General features: G+C 36.5%; 1 pseudogene; it reads right to left on the bottom strand.

The window, feature by feature from the left end:
* Positions 1 to 1,079: 1,079 nt before the first annotated feature.
* LOC105534131 lies at positions 1,080 to 12,509 on the bottom strand (annotated as a pseudogene).
* Between the last annotated feature and the right edge of the window lie 234 nt (positions 12,510 to 12,743).

The raw sequence follows: 12,743 nt of genomic DNA on the forward strand, positions 1-12,743 counted from the left end.
CCAGTAGTGAGATTGCTGGATATTATAGTTCTATTTTTAGTTTTTCTGATAAATCTTGATACTGTTTTTTCATAGTGGCTGTACTAGTTCTTATTCCTATCAACAGTGCATAAGAATTCCCTTTTCTCCGTATCCTCACTAACATCTGTTATTTTTTGTCTTTTTAATAATAGCCTATTTAAGTGGGGTAAGATGATATCTCATTGTGATTTTAATTTGCATTTCCCTGATGATTAGGAATATTGAGTATTTTTTCATATACCTGTTGACCATTTCTATGTCTTATTTTAAAAACTGTCTATTCAAGTCTTTTGCCCACTTTTTAATGGGATTGTTTGGTTTCTTATTGTCGAGTTGTTTGACATGACAACTTGTATATTCTGGATATTAGTCTCTGATTGAATGAATAGTTTGCAAATATTTTCTCCCATTCAACAGATTTTATCTTTATTGATTGTTTCCTTTGCTGGTCAGAAGCTTTTTAGTTTAATCAAGTTCCACTTGTCTGTTTTGGTTTTTGATACTTGTGCTTTTGGGGTCTTAGGCATAAAATATTTCCCTAGACCAATGTTCTGAAGTGATTCCCCTATATTTTCTGCTAGTAGTTTTATAGTTTTGGGTCTTACACTTAAGTCTTTAACATATTTTGAGTTGATTTTTGTGTATGGTGAGAAATAGGGGAGCATTCTTCTGCATATGGATATCCAGTTTTCCCAGCACGATTCACTTTTTTAAAAAGACATATTTATTCAGCATCGTGTTCAGACAGACTATTACATTTGGCAATCAACAACATGAGTGGAAAAAATCTACATTAAACCCCTTTTGTTGTGGTGCTTTCCACTTTCCACAGAACAGAAACATTAAACTGTTATACAATTAGTCACAACTACAGTCCTCAAGTTTTTTTTAATACAGATGAGTATTGTCTAAAACATGTCCTTTGTGTGTGTGTGTGTGTGGTAGCTAGGCCCTGCCACCACTGTGCTTGGTGGAGTTCACAAATCTCTTGTAACCTGTAGCTTCCTTGTCACTTCTCTAGCTTTCCTCTACTGATAAGCTTTGTTTCCTGGCAGTAACTAATATCTTCTTCTAGTGCCATAGCTATTGCTGCTACTGGAACCACCATAGCCACCTTGGTTTTATGGTTTGGCAAAGTATTGGCCTCCACCACCATAGGAAGCAGAACTTCTGCCTCCAAAGTTTCCTCCCTTCATGGATTCAAAATTTGAAGACTGATGGTTGTAATTGCAAAATCATTGTAGCTTCTGCCACCTCCAAAATTGCTTCCACTACTACCACTAACGCCTGCTTCTGCCTCCTGCATTGTTATAGCTGTCATAGGTGCCAGTCCTGCCATAGCCACTGCCCTGCTTTCCATAACCTTGTTCACCACTTCTGTAGCCTCTGCTTCCTCCTCCAGAGTAACCAGGGCTTCTTCCTCCATAAGCACCAACATTACAAAATTCATTATAACTATGCCACCAGAGTAACACTGCCATCATATCCACCACCACCACAGCTGCCAATAAGCCAACACAACCACTGAAGTTTCCTCCATAACCAAAATTGTCATTTCCACCAAAAGCACCTTCACAGCTACCACCAAAGTTTCCAAAACCACTGTGACCTCTTTGGCTCCATGAAGCCATCTCTTGCTTTAAAAGGGCTTTCCTTACTTCCCCATTATATCCATTCACAGTGCGGTGTTTCTGAATGACAGTCTTATCCACAGAGTCATGGTTGTCAAAGGTTACAAAAGCAAAGCACTTTTTCTTGCCACTGCCTCAGACAGCCATGATTTCAATCATTTAAATTTTCCCATACTGTTAAAAATAATCTCTTAGGTGATGCTCTCCAATATCTCCTTTAATAACACCAACAAATATCTTTCTCACAGTGAAGTGGGCACCTGGTCTTCGGGAATCTTCGCTTGAGACAACTCCCTTTGTTTCCACAACTCTTCCATCTACTTTGTGTGGCCTTTGATTCGTAGCTGCATCCACCTCCTCTAAATTGGTATAGGTGACAAACTCAAAGCTCCTGGAGTGCTAGGTGTTTGGATCTCTTGCTACCACACATTCTGCGAGTGTTTCCCATTGCTCACAATGACTCCTCAGACTCATGCTGGTTGTTTCACCAAGCCTTTGATGAAGACCTTCCACAGCTGTTTGGTTTCTTTAGGAGACCCTGACTTAGAGTGGTAGATGGCAGATGGCAGAATTAGACAGATGGCAGTGGAAAGATACTTTCGTGATACTTTTTCCACAGGCAGAAAAGAGTAAGCTAACAAACATATATCTCATTTATTATTTGTTTGTTTTTATAAATTTAAGAAATACAAGTGCAATATTGTTACATGGATTTATTGTGAAGTGGTGAAGTCTGGGCTTCAGCGTATCCATCACCCAAATAATGTACATTGTACCTGTTAAGTCATTTCTCATCATCTACCCTCTCACACTCTTCCACCCTTCCCAGGTTCCGTTGTCTATCAGTCCATGTATATACATTATTTAGCTTCCATGTATAAGTGAGAACATGCAGTATTTGTCTTTCTGTGTCTAACTTGTTTCACTTAAGATGGTGGCCTCCAATTCTATCCATGTTGCTGCCAAAGACATGATTTTTTTAATGGCTGTGTAGTATTCCATTGTGTATATACACCACATTTTCTTTATGCATTCGTCCATTGATGGACGCTTAAGTGAGTCTACATCTATGCTATAGTGATTATAATTTTGTCCTGTGATAAACATGCAAGTGTAGGTATCTTTTTGATATAACGATTTATTTTCTTTTGGGTAGATACCCAGTAGTGGAATTGCTGGATCAAATGGCACTTCTATTTTTAGTTCTTTGATAAATTTCCATACAGTTTTCCAAAGAGGCTGTACTAATTTACTTTCCCAGCAACAGCGACTGGCATTCACTTTTCTCTATATCCTTGTCATCTGTTGTTTTTTGTCTTTTTAATAATAGCCATTCTGACTGGTACAAGATGTTAGCTCATCATGGTTTTAATTTGCATTTCCCTGATGATTAGTGATGTTGAGCATTTTGTATATGGTTCTTGGCCATTTGTATGTCTTGTTTTGAAAAATATCTATTAATACCCTTTGCCCACTATTTAATGAGATTATTTGGGGTTTTTCTTGTTATTGATGAGTTGAGTTCCTTATAAATTCTGAATATCAGTCTCCTGTTGCATGCATAGTTTCCAAATGTTCTCTCTTTTTCTCAAGGTTGTCTGATCATTTTGTTGATTATTTTTTCTCTGCAGAAGCTCTTTAGTTCAGTTAAGTTCCATTTGTCTATTTTTTGTTTTCGTTGCTTATGCTTTTTAAGTCTTACTCATAAAGTCTTTCCTAAACCAATGTCCTGAAGTGTTTCCCCAATATTATCTGTTAGTAGTTTTATAGTTGCAGGTCTTATATTTTAAGTGTTTAATTCATTTTGAGTTGCTTTTCATGTACGGTGAGAGATAGGGGTCCGGTTTCATTATTTGCGTATAGATACCCAATTTTCCCAGCACCATTTATTGAAGAAGATGTTTTTTCTCTAGTGTCTGTTCTTGGCATCTTTGTTGAAAATCAGTTGGCTGTAAATATGTAAATTCATTTCTAGATTTCCTATTATGTTTATTGGTCTATGGGTCACCAATACCATGTTATTTCTGTTACTATAGCCTTATAATGATGCCTCCAGATTTGTTCTTTTTGCTGAGGATTGCTTTGGTTATTTGGGTTCTTCTTTTGTTCCATATGAATTTTAGGATTTTTTCTATTTCTAAAAATAACATTGGTATTTTCATAAGAATTGCATGGAACCTGTAGATTGCTTTGGGCGGCATGGCCATTTTAATGATACTAATTCTTCTAATCCATGAGCACGTGATGTCTTTCCATTTGTTTGCGTCCTCTTTAATTTATTTCATCATAGTTCACTAGTTTCCATTGTAGAGGTCTTTCACTTCCTTAAATTTATTCCCAAATATTTCATTATTTGATAGCTATTATAAATGGGATCACTTTTTTATTTCTTTTTCAGCTGGCTCAATATTGGTGTATATTAATGCTACTAATTTTTGTATATCGATTTTGTATCCTGCAGTATTACCGAATTTATTCATCAAATCTAAGAGTTTTTTGGTGGAGGCTTTAGGCTTTTCCAGATATAAGATCATGTCATCTGAAAAGAAGAACAATTTGACTTCCCCTTTTCCAAGTTGGATGCCTTTCATTTCTTTCTCTTGCCTGATTGCTCTGTCTAGGACTTCCAGTACTATGTTCAGTAGGAGTGGTGAAAGTGGGCATCCTTGTCTTGTTCCAGATCTAAATGCCTTCAGTTTTCCATTTACTATGGTGTTGCCTGTCATATTTGGCTTTTATTATTTTGAGGTATGTTCCTTCTATCCCAATTTGAGGAGGGTTTTTTTAAATCATAAAGGGATGTTAAATTGTATCAAATGCTTTTTCTGCTTTTATTGAGATGATCATATAGTTTTTGTCCTTCATTCTGTTGTTGTGTGTATGTTGAACCGTATTTGTATCCATGAGATAAATCCCACTTGATCATGATATCCTGCTGGATTTTGGGTGGGTCGTATTCGTTGAGGAGTTTTGCATTTAAATTCATCAGGGATATTGGTCTGTAGTTTTCTTTTTTATTGCAAACTTGTCTGGTTTTGATATCAGGGCAATGCCAGCCTCACAGAATAAGCTATGGAGATGTCCATCCTCTTCAATTTTTGGAATTGTTTGAGGTGTTAGTTCTTCATTGTAATTATAGCAAAATTTGGCAGTGAAGATATCCAGTCCTGTACTTTCCTTTGTGGGGAGACTTTTGATACTGAATCAATCTCATTACTTGTAATTGGTCTATTCAGGTTCTCTCTTTATGATTCAGTCTTGATTGGTCATATGTGTCCATGAATTCATCTATTTTCTCACAGTTACCTAGTTTGTTAGTGTATGGTTGTTCACAGCAATCTCTGATTATCTTATGCATTTCTGTGATAGCAGTCATAATGTCTCCTTTTTTATTTCTGATCTATTTGTGTCTTTTTTTCTTAGTCTAGCTAGTGGTTTGTTGATTTTGTTTATCCTTTGAAAAAACAAACTTTTCAGTGTGTCCATCCTTTGTATGGCTTTGTAGTCTTTATTTAATTTAGTTCTGCTCTGATCTTTATTATTTCTTTCCTTCTTCTAAATGTGTTCTTGCTCTTCTAGTTTCTTAAGGTGAATTGTTAGAACTTACTGGGGATCTTCCTACTTTTTTTGATGTCAGATTTATTGTTATAAAATTCCTTCTTATCACTGCTTTGGTTATATCCCATAGGTTTTGGCATGTTGTGCTTTGATTTTTATTTGTTTCAATTTTTTTTGAACTTCTTCCTTAATTTCTTCCTTGACCCAGTGGTCATTTAGGAGTGTGTTTTAAAATTTCCATATAATTGTACGGTTTCCAAAGTTCCTCTTCTTACTGATTTCTAGTTTTATTCCATTGTGGTCTGAGAAGATACTTGATATGTTTACAATTTTTAAAAATATGTTGAGACTTGTTTTGTGTCCTAATATATGGCTTATCCTGGAGAATATTCCATGTGCTGATGAGAAGAATGTGTATTCTGTAGCTGTTGGATGAAGTGTTGTCTGTCTGTTTGGTCCATCTGGTCTAATGTGCAGCTTAAACTCAATGTTTCTTTGTTAACTTTCTCTCTAGATGATCTGTGTAATACTGAGAATGGGATGTTGAAGTCCCCAGCTATTATTGTGTTGGAGTTTATCTCTCCCTTTAGATTCAATATTTGCTATCTGTCTGGGTATTCTGGTACTGGGTGCGTATATGTTTAGTATAGTTATATCCTCTTGCTGAGTTGATCTCCTCATCATTATATAATGACCTTCCTTGTCTCTTTTTACTGTTTTTCACTTTAAAGTCTGTTTTGTCTGACATAAATATAGCTATTCCTGCTTATTTTTGGTTTCTGTTTGCACGGGATATCTTTTTCCATCCCTTTATTTTCAGTCTATATGTGTCTTTACAGGAGAGATGAGTTTCTTGTTGGCATGTAGTTGGGTCATGTTTTTTAATTCATTCAGCTACTCTATATCTTTTAAACGGACAGTTTAATTCATTTACATTCAAACTTTTTATTGCTATGTGAGGGCTCTTCCTGTCATTTTATTAATTGATTTCTGGTTGTTGTATATATATCCTTTGTTCTTTTCTTTCTCTTATTGTTTATCATTGCGGTTTAGTGGTTTTGTGTAGTAATAACAGTTGAATTCTTTTTCTTACTTATTTATATGTTTGCTCTACCAGTGCATTTTATACTTTTGTATGTTTTAATGAGGATAGATATCATCTTTTGCTTCTACATGTGGGACTTCTTTACACATTTCTTTTTCTTTCCTTTTAAATTTTCTTTCTGTTTTTGTTTTTTAAGAGAAGTGTTTTACTGTGCTGCCCAGGCTGGCCTTGAACTCCTGGGCACAAGTGATCCTCCTGGCTCAGCCTCCCTGGTAGTTGTGACTATAGGTATGCACCAACACATCTGGTCAAGTATTTCTTATAGGACCAGTCTAATGGTGAATACTCCCTTTAGCTTTCGCTTCTATAGGAGAGACTTTATTTCTCCTTCACTTTGAAGGATAACTTTGCTGGGTGTAATATCTTTGGCTGACAGTTTTTTTTTTTTTTTCCTTTCAGCATTTTGAATATATAATCTCATTCTCTCCTGAGCTATAAAGTTTCTGCTAAGAAATCTGCCATTGGTCTGATGAGGCTTCCATCATAAGTAACTAGATACTTTTCTCCTGCTATTTTTAGAATTCTCTCTTCATCCTTGACTTTTGACAGTTTGACTATAATGTGCTGTGGAGAGGACCTTTTTGAATTTTATCTGTTTGGAAATCTCTGAGCTTTCTGTTTCTAGGTGTCTAAATTTCTTGCTAGACTTGGGAAGTTTTCAGCTAAATTTCATTAAGTAGGTTTACTATCACTTTTATTTTCTCTTCACCTTGTGGGACATCAAAAATTCAAATAATTTGGTTGCCTTATGGTGTTCCATATGTCATATAGGCTTTGTTCATTCTTTTTTCTTTATTGTTGTCTGACTAGGTGATTTTAAAAGACCCTTTTTTGGCTGGGTTCAGTGACTCACACCTGTAATCTCAGCACTTTGGGAGGCCAAGGTGGTTGGGTCACCTGAGGTCAGGAGTTCGAGACCAGCCTGACTAATATGATGAAACACTGTCTCTACTAAAAATACAGAAACTAGCCGGGTGTGGTGGCTAATAGGCTGAGACAGGAGAACCTGGGAGGCAGAGGTTGCAGTGAGCCGAGATTGCACCATTGCACTTCAGCCTGGGTAACAAGAGTGAAACTCTGTCTCAAAAACAAACAAACTAACTAAAAAACCTTTTTCAAGTTCTGAAATTATTTCTTATGCTTGGTCTAGTCTATTGTTAAAGCTTTCATATGTATTTTATATTTTATTCAATAAATTCTTGCATTACAGAATTTATATTTCGTTCTTTTTTATGATATCCATGTCTTTAGTACATTTTTCATTTATGTCCTGAATTTTCTGATTTCTTTGTATTGTTTTTCTTAATCCTCTTGTGCCTCACTGAGCTTTTTAAATATTATTTTGAATCAGTTTGAATTATTTATTTGAGATTTCATAAATTTCCTTTTCATTGGAATCGTTGCTGGAGAATTATTGTGTTCCTCTGGAGGTGTCATATTTCCTTGCTTTTTCATGTTTCCTGTGTTCTCCTGTTGATATCTGTGCATCTGGTGTAACGGTCACTTCTTCCAATTCTTGGAATTTGCTTTCATAGCGGAGGACTTTTTCCTGAAGATGTCCCTATGGCATTGGTTGGTAGGGTACTTTGGCTTTGAATTAGGGTGTGTGCAATAGTGTAGTCTCTTTTTTATTTCTTTGGCTATAAGCAGTGTCAAGAGTGTCTGTAATTCCCTCAGTGGCTTAATCATTAACAGAGGGTGCGGTGAAGTTTTGCTGGAGACAGGGACATCAGGTGGGCTAGCCGTTGGGTCCCAGTAGTGGCGGCAGCATGCCAAGCATGCCTGTCCTTGGCTCCCAGGGAAGTATACACTGGCATTGTTTTTAGCAGGTACAGGTGAGCCAATTCTTAGGCCTCCAGTCTGCTTACTTGGGTGCCAGTAGTGGCAGTGGTGGGTCAGGCTGGTGGGTGGGTCCTTGTGCCTCCAGGCAGTGGGTGTAGTGTGGGCAATGATAGTAGCAGTAGTGGGACAATTCTCTGCCTCCCAACTGGTGTTGCTTCTCTGAAGCAATCCTGTTATGCAGTCTCCAGGCAGATCCCTGTGTTAGTCTCAGGGCCCTCATGAGTTGAGGGGCTCTCCCATGGCTAGGATTGGGAGAGTCTGCAGTGAGAATGTAGACCACTGGGAGTCACTCACTCACTCTTTCCCCACATTGAGGATCCTCTGCAGACTCCCAACTGATCCTGTCATCCCTCAGCTGACTACCTCACTCCCCTCTCCTTTGTCTTCGGTGTCTACTATCACTTCTCTGTTGAATTCCAGTGTTCTCAGGTGATCTGTTAGAAATGTGATTATCTACTCACTATTTTGGTTCCTCTTTGGGGAGGAGGCAAGCAACAGATGCTTCTAGTCAGCCATCTTGAAGTCTCTTCTTATATTTAACTTGCTACTTCAATATGAAATGTTGACTCAGAGATGGGGTTTCTTTGATTTTTGTTAGTAAAATTCTTTCTGATATTAATATGCTAATACCTCTATCAATGATTTATTTGGATACTGTCTTAATTTAAATACAAGATTCAATTTAGAATTATATTCCTGGTAATGGCAGAGAAGCTTATATCTGACAAATCTTCCTGCAGATACAATAATAACCTTTAGACAAACCACAAAAAAAAGCTGCTATTATAAGGTACAAAAGAACAACCAAAGTTGAGCACAAACTTAAGAGAAGACGGATGGATGAGAGCCACATTTATATAGTTTTGTCCCCAGAGGCACATCCCAGTTCAAACTATGCAGAGTTGAAAGACTAAATGTTGGAATTAGTAGACAAGGACTTTGCAGTGGCTATTATAAATATGTTTAAAGACTGTAAAGAAAAGTTATCATGATGATGGAATAGATGGGAAATACCACAAAGAAATGGATACTATTTAAAAAAAGAATGAAATGGAAATGCTAAATCTGGTAACAAAATATCAGAAGTTAAAAGAAAATTACTTAACAGAATATTGGAAGCAGAGAAGAAAGTGTAAATAAAATTAAAGACACCAATAAAAATGATCAAATCTGAAGAATACAAAGAAAACAAGTTTTAAAACAATGAAGAGTCTCAGTGACCCATAGGACAATATCAAGGGGTCTAACACACATGTAACTGGAGTCTCAGAAGAAGAGATGATAGGGAATGAGGCAGAAAATACATGTATATATTTAAACAAATAAAGGTGAAAAACATCAATGTAGAAATCCAAGAGTTTAAGCAAACAACAAACAGATAGATCCAAAGAAAACGCCACCTTAAAAAAAAATAGTAGAAACTAATGATAAAGAGAAAATCTTTAAATCAGCTAGCAACAAAAGGCATACTACATACAGGAAGACACCACCACAAATGTCAGCTTTCTTCTCATCAGAAAAAAATAAATACATAAAGGCCAGAAGACAATAAAATGGCATCTTTAAAGTGTTGAAGGAAAATAAGACTGTTAAAACAGACATTTTCAGATGAACAAAAGTCAAGATAATTTATCACTAACAGATTTGTACTGCAAGAAATATTAAAAGAAGTTTTTCTGGCTGAAGGGAAGCAGCACCAAAGAGAAATTTTAATTTATAGAAAGGAAATAAGAACACTACACATAGCAAATGTTTGGATAAGTATAAAAGGCCACTTTTTCTTCTCTTTACTTAAAAGACAACTGGTTGTTTAAAGCGAAATTGTAACATTGTATTGTAACATTTATAATCTAATCTACATAAATGTAAAATACATGACAATACTAGTACAAAGAATAGGGTAGCATAAATGAAATTACAGTTAAGTCTTCACACCTCAATGGCTTCTTGGTAACTGTGACTGTAAGTGAAACAACATGTAAGGAAACTAATTTTACCATAGGCTAGTTGATATAATCAAGAATTATGTTCCTATAGATTATTTCTGGTAACAAAAACATCACTAAACTTCAATTAAACACCCAGAACACTTCTAATATTAAATACTGGATTAAGTGTGAGCTATACATACATTTAAGAACAATTAATAAAACGTCAGATATCAACGCCATTTTTGGTGATGAGTGAGTGACAGTGGTCATATTGGTAGTGGGTTGAATCCAGGAATAAATGTTTGCAAAGTGAAAACTATAAGGAATACCGCCTACCACCATACATTTCAAAAACAATCACAAATATGGCAGCTTGCTGAGTGCTTTTGTACCCCATCGTTTAGTGTTGTGCATTTGTATGATTATTGTATACTTAATGAATTTTTGTCTTATAATAACTTGTATTCATTCATTTTCCAGCCTGCTTACTCCAATTCAGAGTCATGGGTGGCTGGAGCCTATCCCAGCAGTTCAGGGCACAAGACAAAAACCAGGCCTGGACAGGATGCCATTGTATCACAGGGTACACTCACAGACACACCCAGACTCACTCAGGCTGGGACCATTTAGACACACCAATTAACCTAACATGCACATCTTTGGGATGTGGGGGGAAACCAGTGTACCCAAAGAAATCCCATGCAGACATGGGGAGATCATGCACACTCCACACAGACAGTGGCCCTGGTGGGGAATCAATGTTTTTCTCATCAATGTTATAACAAAATGACGTGTAATGAAAGAATATTATTTGAGGACCTGCTGTACACTGTTGTAAATTCTTATATTTTGAATGAAGTGGTACAATTTTAACTGTAAGTAGACTCTGATGAGTTATGATGCATATTGTGATCCTTAAAGCAACCAGTAACAAAATGCAAAGATAAATCTAAAAATGGAGGAATCTAAATGGAATGCTCAAATATATTTGATTAACTCAAAAGAAGGCAGAAAAGGAAGAAAGGAGGATAAGACAAATAGAAAATAAATAGCAAAATGCAGACCTAAATCCAACAATATTAATTACATTAAATGTAGATTATACACTTCAATTAAAAGACACAGAATATTAAGCTGCATTTTAAAAAAAGCAAGACCCAACTAGATGATCTCTAAAAGAGATAGGTTAACATCCAATATATCACTGGATAGATGTTTCCTAAATTGTGCATAATAAAATTGGAAATATTCTTGGGTTTTTTGTTTTTGTTTTTTGAGATGGGTCTAGCTTTGTCGCCTAGGCTGAAGTGCGGTGACGCGATCTCCGCTCACTGCAAGCTCCGCCTCCTGGGTTCACGCCATTCTCCTGCCTCAGCCTCCTCAGTAGCTGGGACTACAGGCGCCCGCCACCACGCTTGGCTAATTTTTTGGTATTTTTAGTAGAGACGAGGTTTCACCATGTTAGCCAGGATGGTCTCAATCTCCTGATCCCATGATCTGCCTGCCTCGGTCCTGGTTTTAACTAAATATATTTAAGTTGCAGTTTCCTCTAAGAGTCACAACCCACTGAATAGATAAAATTTGTAATTTTATAGGACAATGCTGTTTCTCTTGCTGCCAATCAAATATTTGTTCTCTTCTCTTCCTGCTTCCTCTATAACCACATGCATTAATACGTCATCTTTAAACTTCAGACATGATCTAATACTTCAAACCATTTTTAAGCATATAACATCATGGTTTGAAATTGGAATAGTCTTTAACGTGGATAGGAATCATTGGTTAAGTGAACAGATCATTAGACTGAGAGTCAAGTGTCCCACAGTGAGACACCTGCTAAGGTAGAGAGGCACTGTGCACTGGTGAGAACGTAAGGGGACAGGCAGTCCCGTAAACCTTGCTTTAACCCCTGTCTCCTCCTCATATTGGCTGTGAGACCTGACAGTTTCACAAGTTAGCTAATTTTTGGTTTTCTCACCCGCTCCCTCCTCTCTTTAGGAAGATGATTAAGTGCCAAACTACGTAGGTTCAATTCGAACCATCTCCTAACTAAATAACTTTAGGCAAGTATTCACCTTCTCCATGCCTTAGCTTTCTTATCTGTCAGATGAGTAACACTAACCTTATATGATTTATGTGGATTAATTGAGTGAATATTTGTAAAGCACTCAGAACAATGCTTGGTAAGTAGAAAGCATTATATAAGTGTTTGTTTGCTAAATAAAATAAATACTTCATTGATTTATTTTAACATTTAATTAAGGTGAGTTAAATAAGTCACTTACCATTGTGTCTGACAAATAGTAAGTAGTCAGCAGGAGATGCCATTACCATTACAGAAGGTGATGTGGTGATCATTGCTAAGCCTTGCCTTACTAGTACACTTTCAATCCTACACTGGGGAGAAGTCTGTTTGCTCATTCTTAATGAGAGTTCATAACCCTTATGCAGTTTTGCTCCTTATAGGCCATATAATCAAGTAAAATAGTGATGGTAAGGGAAAATTTGTTCATGAAGAGATCCCGTAGGGAGTTAAAAAAAAAAAAAAAAAAAAAAAGAAGGGTGGTAATATAAAGTTGTAACTGTCAGGACTGTTCAAACCTGGTGAAAATGTTAGCGAAGAACCAAAACTTTACCTTTAGAGTGGGCATAATT

The sequence above is a fragment of the Mandrillus leucophaeus genome, unplaced genomic scaffold (assembly GCF_000951045.1).
Source record: "Mandrillus leucophaeus isolate KB7577 unplaced genomic scaffold, Mleu.le_1.0 Scaffold130, whole genome shotgun sequence".
NCBI classification, from domain to species: Eukaryota; Metazoa; Chordata; class Mammalia; order Primates; family Cercopithecidae; genus Mandrillus; species Mandrillus leucophaeus.